The sequence below is a fragment of the Cavia porcellus genome, unplaced genomic scaffold, assembly GCF_034190915.1.
Source record: "Cavia porcellus strain 051 isolate PalLab524CR breed Dunkin Hartley unplaced genomic scaffold, mCavPor4.1 scaffold_17, whole genome shotgun sequence".
NCBI lineage: Eukaryota > Metazoa > Chordata > Mammalia > Rodentia > Caviidae > Cavia > Cavia porcellus.
This window is the reverse complement of record NW_026947500.1, coordinates 20,675,649-20,685,122: the sequence shown is the minus strand read 5'-3', so window position 1 is coordinate 20,685,122 and position 9,474 is coordinate 20,675,649.

The window sequence follows — 9,474 nt, the reverse complement described above, 5'->3', positions numbered from 1 at the left end:
CTGAAGTTCAGAGCTCACTTTGTAGCACAGGCTGGTCTCATACTCACAAGGACACTCCTGCCTCAGCCTCCCGAGGGCTGGGATTACAGGTGTGCACCACCAGGTCCTGCTGGAATTGTAAATATTTTGTTTTGTTATCTCCTTCCACTAGAGGAAGCTCCTAAGAGAAGAACTTCTACATTCCTAGTGCAGATACCAGTGACTAACATGTAGTTAGAGCAGTGTTCATTAACAAAAGGAAAGGGTTAGAAGGTGGGGACTGTGTCTCAGCACCGTGAAAGTCACAGCTCAGTAGAAATGCCAAGCAGTGCTGTGTACTCAGTTCTTTTCTGAGCATCAGAATCATTTCTGCCATGTCAATAAGTCTTTAAAAATGGCTCAGTTCTCTACAGTTATAGCTGCCCTCTTAGAACTGACTGAGCATTACAAAATGCAGTCTTTGAGGGTTTTTTTTCCCCTCCCTAACACCTGTGCTGTTGATGCTGTTATTGATCAGACACTGTGATGGGCTTTGCCATCAAAATGTATCCCAACAGGGTCAGAGCTGTAGCTCAGTGGTGCAGCACCTGCTTGGCAGACACAGGTCCTGAGTTCAGTCGTCTGTACGCCCCCACCCCCAGTGTGTCCTAAAAGCGATTTGGGCTCTGATGAGCACTGTGTATAAACAAAAAGAGGGATGGGTACCTGTGCCAGCCTCCTGCATACCAGCTGTGTGGCTCTAGCAAAGCCACTTCATCTCTTTGAGACTCATTCTTTATAAAGGGCAGATACCATGCTGTTGCAGTTAGGGGCTGCAAGGAGAACAATTACATACAGGACACAGAATTTATAATATTATGATGGTCACCCAGAGTTAAATACAAGAAAGTGCAGGAAATCTGTCCACAATACTAATGACCTAAAATGTTCAGCTGAGGGCCTGGATCCCACAGCAACGTCCTGCATGAGTCCCGCTGAAGACCTAGAGCCCATGACAAAGCCTCTCACGAGTCCAGCTGGAGGCCTAGAGCCCATGACAATGACTCACGCAAGTCTATCCCATGGATCTGGCCTGGGAAAGCCCAAAGGTCAGCGGTGGAAGCTAGAAAGTCTATGCCAGTGGGGTGAAGGATCTGTTTATGGGTTAAGGGTTCTACACTGGACCCAAGAAGTGACGCTCAAAATAAGGACCAGGGCTGCCTTGAAAAGTACCACAACCATCCTCAGCCACACTGAGGTCCCAAGCTGCTCCAGTGATGAGAACAGTCCAATACATGTCTGGAAGCCAGAGTGATAGCTTCTCCTGGAGACTGAACAGCACACATCTTCCCCCTCCGGAGCCAGGAAATGATGCTCAAAGTAAGGAGCAGATCTCCCCCAAAGTGAACCATAGCCATTCTCAGTGATAAGGTCCCAAACTCCTCCAGTGATAAGAGCTGAATTCATCTTGGGGAAGCCAGCATGACAAGCACCTCCTGGAGAACCAACAGCTTGAAAGAGCAACACTTAAAGACACTCACAATGCCCCCTCTTCTTCTCCACATCTCTATTTATGCTGGCAATTTCCCTCAGGTGGGCCATCTACACTCAGCACCGTGCTGATTTAATTCAGCTGGTGTTAAGTTGACCACCAGTTTTTAATGCATAACACTACCTAAATGCGAATTGCACTGTCTCTTCTTGCTTCCATCTCTGCATTTTACTGAGTCTGAGGCCACAGTAAAAATCATTTAATTACCAGAAATTTTATTACTCAGTGTATTCTGAGTGCAAGACCTAACCTTATAGATTAATATGATGTGCTCATCATCTTTCCATGGGTAGGACATAATACCTGAGGAAATCAACTTATAAAGAGAAAAGGTTTGTTTGGGCTTATGGTTTTGAAAGTTCCAGCTCCTGATAGATGGGCCCTGTGGCTTCTGGGCCTGTGGCAGTGCATCTCAGTGGGAGTATTTGGCAGAGCAAAGCTGCTCTTCTCAGGACTAGAAAGAAAGAGGCAGGGGCTGGGGTCCCACATCTCCTTCTTGTCCACGTCACCAGAGACCTCCCACCAAGGCCCATCTCTTAAAGGCTCCACCACCTCCCGATTGGGGACCAAGAACTTAGGGTCCAAACTATAGCGCCTGGCATACAGAGTTGGTACAGATGTGGTTGGTAAGCATTTGAAAGAGTTCTCAGTATTATTAGCCATTAAGGAAATGCAAATTGAAACCACATGAGCTATGCATCATACCGAATGGAATGACTGTAATTCTTTTTTAAAAAAAGAGGGAAATGACCAATGTTAGTGAAGATGTAGACAAACTGGAATGCTCACACACTACTGGTAGGAAAGTAAAACGGTGCAGCCTCGGTGGAGAACAATTTGGCAGTTCCTCCAAAGATTTAAACATGGAGCTACTGTATGACCCAGCAGTTTAACTCCTAGGCATAGACCCAAGAGAACTGAAGACATATGTTTGCACAACATATGTGTGGATGTTTATAGAGTATCTTTCTAAATGGTCAGAAAGCAGAAACTATTGAAATGCCCACCATCTGACAAACGATAAGCAAAAATCTGACTCCGAAAAACCTCGTGTGTCATTAAAGTAGACTTGTACAGAGGTTCACTACTAGCCAGGTGTGGTGGTGTATGCCTGTAGTACCAATAACTGGAAGGCTGAGGCAGGAAGATCAACACCAGTCTGGGGCCAGCTTGGACTACATAGTAAGACCCTGTCTCAAAATTTAAAAAAAAAAAAAAAAAGCCAGGCATTTAGCTCAGTGGCATGAGCACCCACCTTGCAAGCATGACGTTGTGAGTTCCATCCCCGATACCAAAAAAAAAAAAATTTTTTTTCATTCCATTTTTGTTGAGTCTCAAAAAAGTATTAGCAAAAATATCAGAAAAAGATAATCAGGGGCTGGGGATTTAGCTCAGTGGTAGAAGGCTTGTTTAGCGAACTGGAAGCCCTGGGTTTGGTCCTTAGCACCAAAAACAAAACAAAACACCAAAAAGAAAACGTCAACAACAACAAAAAAAAACCAAGAAAAATATAATCAATTTATTATGTTTCTATTTGATAACTTTTTAGAAAAGCTTTAAAAATATCTTTATTGAGTCAACAATCCACAAACTCAACCTAACTACATACAGATCAATAGTCTACCTCCAACCACTCCTTTTGAATACCTGAAAAATAATACTCCCCATGCTGGAATCAAACCCCAGAACCTCCAGCACACTAGCCAAGTGCTCCATTTCTGAGCTACATCTTCAGCTTGAAAAACAATTTTTATGTCCTTAGAAATAATTTGCTTACTTGCAAGCTGCCTAAAATGAAGCAGAAAACATTGCTTTTATTGTTTCAGTGGACCTCTCCCTTCATTCTTTTAAAAAATTCTAAATTTTCAGATGTTAAGAATGTCCCCAAGCGATGTCTCTTGGTTATCAGTAACATCTTATACCTCTTCCCTGTTTAACCGGTGATACTATTAAAGATAGTATCTTTTATCAACAGACTTTACTTTTAGAACAGCTTTATATTTACAGAGAAAATGAGCAGGTATTACAGTTCCCAAATGCACCTCACACAGTTTCTCCTACTATTAACGCTTTAGGCTAGGTAAGGTTGGTTACAGTTAATGAAGCAGTATAACTCACTGATGATTAACTGAAGTCCATAGCTTATTCAGATTTCTTGGGTTTTTTTGGCCACCACTCATTTCTGTTCCAGAATTCTACCCAGGGTAAAACACTATATTAACACTCATGTCCCATTGGTCTCCTTGGCTGTGACAGTGTATCAGATGTCCCTCGTTTTCAATGAGAATGACATTTTTAGGTGTTCTGGAGAGGGACTGGATGCCTTTCTTTTGTAACTTGCCTGATTTCTCCTCCATGAACAGGTAGGGGTGTGCTTTGCAGAGGAAGTTCACAGGGATGAAGGGTTATTTTCATTGTGTCCTGCCAAGGAACATCCTGTCAGCATGATTTGTGACATTGACATAGACACTGATCACAGGGGTGAGGTCGAGTTTGCCAGGTTTGTCCACTGTGAAGTCCCGTCTTTCCATACTGTACTTGGAAGGAAAGCTCACATGTACGGCTAGAAAGTTACATTCGCCATAATACTCTACATATTACCTACATTGTTAAATTGGAATTTGTATTAGTCATTGACCAACACTGGGACAAAATGTCTGACACTTGTAACTTAAAGGCAGAGAAGATTATTTCGTTTGAGTTCAGTCTATGGTTGCTGGAAACTGCTCATCCCGTGGCAGCCTGGAAGCAGCGAGTGAAGGGAGGAGCCTGGGAGGACGATATATCTTGCCACATCATGCCAAGTGACCCATCTGTACTCAGGCCCCACCTCCTAACGGTGAGTCAGCTATCAGACTAAGCCACTGATGAGTATAGCACCCCATGATCCAATCAGCCTCCAATCACATAAGGGTGGACTGGGAATTGAACTCAGGACCTTGTGCTTTTTAGGCAGGTGCTTTGCCACTGAACTAAATCCCTGGCCCCTGACATGAGGCTTTTAGTAGCCATTTAAGATCTATATCTTACCATGGGAATGCATGCCATAGCAGACCATCCAGTCATCAGAGTATCCAGTTGAAATCTGACTTGGGTGTAAGTCCTTAACCCATGACTTTAAATTATTAGTAGCACTGACTTTAGACAATCAGTAACATTGACTTTAGACTATTAGCAAAACTGTAGAAATAAAGAGTGCACTGAGTTCAGGAACCACCACAGTGAATAAATAGAGTCAAATAATATTATAAAACGCATGAAGAAATATGTTGTAAACCTATTGACCTATTAATTCTATTTGAAAAAATACAGTCTGAGAAAGTTATTAAAGATTTAGGAAAATTTAACTATGTGAATGGTCATTAAAGCAAACAATTTTTTAAAAATCCCAAGTAGTGTCACTAAGGATTTATCTGAGATGTTATGGGTCTTATGTAACTGAATACTACATGTCACTTTAATCACAGAGAAAGAATACTTGTGACTTATATGTTCACTATTTATTAAGTGGAAAATGCACAGCTTTTAGGAAAAGATATGAAGGTGGGGATTTAGCTCAGCGGCATAAACACCTGCCTGGCAAGTGCGTGGTCATGAGTTTGATCCCAGTACCAAAAGAAAAAAGGAAAGAAAAGATATGATTTTTTATGTTCAGTGCTGTCTACAAATCATTCCATTTCTTTTTCTAGGAAAAGACACTGAGCCCACAGCCTTGAGACTGAGCCATGTCCCCAGCCTTACTACCCCTACTTTTTTTGGAGACAGGGTAGTTAGTTTAGGTGTATTCCAGGCCTCAAACTTGCAGAAATCCTCCTGCCTCAGTCTCCCAAGTACTAGGATTATAGGTGTACACCACCATATCAAGTGACTTTTTCCATTCCTTAATTTTTTTTTTCTCCAACACTAAGCTGATAGAATCCATTCCTTAATTTTGAGGCAGGGCCTAATTAAATTTCTACATTTCCCAGGCTAGGGTCACACTTGTAATCCTCATGCTTCAGCCTCCAGGAGTTCTGGGATTGCAGGTAATTTCTCTCTTCTTTGAGAACTGTTGTTCAGCTTTTAAAGACCTCAATCCACTTTTTAGAACAAGAGGGGAATCTGTTGGTTGCACTACCTGCAAGTTGGGCAAATCAAATTCTGACTTAGTAATTTAAAACTGACGTTTGCAAATGCCAGCCTGCCTTTGCTGGTGACTTGAATATGCAGCATCACAGAAAAGGCCTTACTATATGGTTGCCCTCAGCTTTACTATACATGTGGAGAGGCAAAGCAGGGTGTCCACGGAGAGGAAAAAAGGAAGCATGTGAACACAGAAACAGAACTGAGGTCAGAAGTGATCCATGTGACCCAGAGGGTCCTTGAGGATCAGTACTAGGTTCTAATGCTCACTTTGGAGTTCATCTTTTTAAATAATTTTGGCTTTTGTTCTCCAACCTCATCAGGTCTGTGCTTCCTTAATGTAATCCAGGTTAGATCTGCTATTTGAGATCCAAAGTGTTAGGTCTGAGAAAAGGGGGGAGGGAAGAGGAAGGAGTGGAAGGGAAAGAGGGCCATGGAAGGAGTGGGCGGTGGTGGCTGCAAAGATAAGAAGTATAAAATATAAGTAACCTTTATTTCGGGAATGCGGGGAGAGACCACACCCCCCACCCCACCCCGGGGTGCAGCATCTCCACCCCGGGGCCGGCGGTCTCTCTCTGGAACACACTCTCCCTTTCTTCTGTCGAACACGTGGAGTGAGGCCCATAAGTAGCCTCTGTCTGGGGCGGACCCCAAGGGGCATTAGGGATGCACAGGTATTTCATTGGCACACGTTTGGTGCCAGGGACAGGTTCTTAGGGATGGGGGTATAGGGTTACAGGTAAATCTATAGGGGCAGGGGAGGCAGGAGCCCCCTAACTTGGCTGAGGCTTTTCCTGGTTAAAGTGTCCGGTCTGGGCCAGCAACTCTTTCACAAAGAGCCGTGACTTTTCTGTTCTCTTTCTTTTCCTCTTTTTTTTTTTTTTTTTTTTTTTTGTCTTTTTGAGACAGTCTCACTATGCAGGTCAGGCTGGCCTTGAACTCACTATGTAGCCTAGGCCTACCTTGAACTTGCAGTGGTCCTCTTGGCTTCAGCCTCCCAAGTGCGAGAAACACAGGTGCACCACCATGCCTGACTCAAAGAGCCATTTCTTTCTTTCTTTTTTTTTTTTTTTTTTTTTTGAGACAGGGTCTCCCTATGCAGTTAAGGCTTGCCTTGAGCTCATCTTGTAGCCGTGGCTGGTCTCAAACTTGCAAGGATCCTCCCACCTCAGCCTCCCAAGTGCTGGGATTACAGGCGTGAGCCACCATGCCATTTCTAATACAGGTTTCCAGTAGAATTATTGCTCCTTAGGAAGAACTTGAATTTGTGCTGAGGTTAAGCCACTAGGCAGATACTTTTAGAAAACTGCTGATCCTCTAAATTATGATTAACCTTTCAAGTTGTTCTTTTGCTTCAGTTGAATCCCTCCAGAAAAAACATAGTCAGTTTAAACCGGCCAAAGCTACTCAGCCCCTTTCCCGAGTGACCTAGAGTGAATTTTACTTCATGCAATCTCATGATTATGCTGAATTGTCCACCCATTGGGCAGTTTCATCCATCCATGAGGTAAAGACCACCTCAAACTGTGCAGGAGCAAAACTGTGCCCACCTCTGCGTGCGATGGAGAATCTTTGCTCTGCGAATGTTTACGTTTCTCCAATAAAAAGTCCTTTCCTTTCTTTGTTTAGGGAGAGGTACTGCTTGGCCTTCCCTGGTAGTGTGTGATAAACCTTTTTAATCTTGGCTGCTTTCATTGATTTTGCACTCACTTAGGGACAGAACCACTGAATTTAAAGGTAAGAATGTTCCTTATTCTCTTAACTTGATGGAATGTTCATAGGCCAAGTTCTTGGAAAACATTTTGGGGAAGACATTTTGGGATGAAAAATGTATCTGGTTGGGTTACACAGATTTTCCTGTTGAAAAAGTTAAAAATCTCATTGGATTATGGGAAAATATTGGCCTTTCTTCCTTTGTAGGAGAATTCTTTTTTTGTATGTGTGTGGGGGAACCAGGGATCAAACTCACAACCTTGCTCTTACCAGGCAAGCGCTTGGGCCACTGAACTAAATTTGTGATCCTTTAGGAGGGTTCTTTAAAGCTCAGGTGTGAGTCTGCCACCAAATAGAACATGGAGAAAATTACTTTGGGGAATTTTTAGGTAAAATAGACTGCTAAACAAGCAATCAAGCATTTTATATCCCTTTGGTCAACATCCATTTGCAAAGCCATTTTATCACATTCTCAGCTGTGAAGATAAACCATGTAAAAGGATTACAATATGGTCTGTATCCCACATTTAGTAGATAAAAAATTTTGTAGCAATCAAGCAACTTAAAATGGTCTTTCAAGGTAAAAGAAATCTTGCTTAGATTTTAATTAATCTTGAAATTTATATTTATATCATATGTTTTATATATATATATATATATATATATATATATATATATATAATTTTATTTATTTTTGTACCAGTAGCTGAACTCATGACCTTGTGTTTGCCAGGCAGGCCAGCTGTGCCAGCAAACTATACACCTGGCCCAAAGTCTATATTTTAAAGAGTGTGAGGTACACATGTTTACCAGAAGGGGCTTACGATTTTTACAGAGGTGGGTTTTAGTGTTCTTCAGGGCTGGTATACATTATGAGCTGTGGATTACGCATATCTAGGGCAGAGCAAAGGCATCAGCAATGTGATTCATGCACTTCAGACAGCTTTCTAGTTTCCTGAAAAAGGAGCCAGACAATCTTGCCTGACCTCAGCTGTTTCTGGAATCAGCCTCAGCCCAGCTCAAACATTCCTGGCATAGCTTCCGTTCTCTGTGGCAGAGCGAAAGTGGAGTTGCCAGGTTACTGTTGATGAAGGATCATTTTTAGAAGCATTAAGTCAGAGTCCTGTGCGCTGGACACTTCATTTTGCGCTTTGGAACAGGTTATGAATGTGAAAAGATAACCATTGGTTGCTGTTTAAGCTGTTGGCTAAACGGTAACTTGAGTCTTTTTTTTTTTAAACCACCTTTCCAGGATGAAAAACATGGATTGTATTTCCCTTGCAACTGACTCATAAGACTATGGCCCAAGTATTTAGCATTCAGTTGTAAAAATAAAATATCTACTACATTAAGGAAAATTAGAGCTGAACTTCCTGCTTTCCAGAATGACTGTTAAAGTACCAAATTGGAACTGTGAGTTTTGGAATGGGAAATGGGACCCAGAAATGTGTGGGGAACCAGTTTTCAGCATTTTCCTCTTTTTGCTTAGGGAAATCTTACATAATCCAAAAACTGTTTTAGAGCCTCCTGAAGAATTTATTTACTGAGTTATGTGATCTTGGATAAATCTCATGTTTTCTCATTTGTACAATGGGAATAATATCTAATTCCTCAAGCTGCTGGGTAGAATGAAAGTAAAGCCGCCAAGCATGTTATTGTTCATCAATAGACAAAACTGTAGTAGGCCGCTGGAAGCGCAGGCTACCTTCTTTTATTTCTTGAGAAGATACTTTTTTTTTTACTTCTGTCAAAGTTTAAAAGATACAAAGCCTTATAGATTGCATCTTTTGGAATCTTTTCAGTGCTGGTTCCCAGCTGCTTGATTTCTCTCCACAAAGTCGACTGATTTATCAGTTTTTTTCTTTTGGGTATGGGGCATCGAACTATCGACCTTGTGCTTGCTAGACAGATGCTTATGCCACTGAGTTAAACTCCCGGCCCGATTTATCAGTTTGTGTATCTTGCCAGATATATTTTGTATACCTAAAAGACAAAACATGTATTTAGATGTTTCCCACTTCGAAAATCTTCCTAAATGGAGAATTTGGTTGTTCTGCCTTAAAAAAACAACTGGAAAACGTATCTTGCTATTTGTGCCAGTACACTGCTTCTTTCGTTTTTAAAGCAGT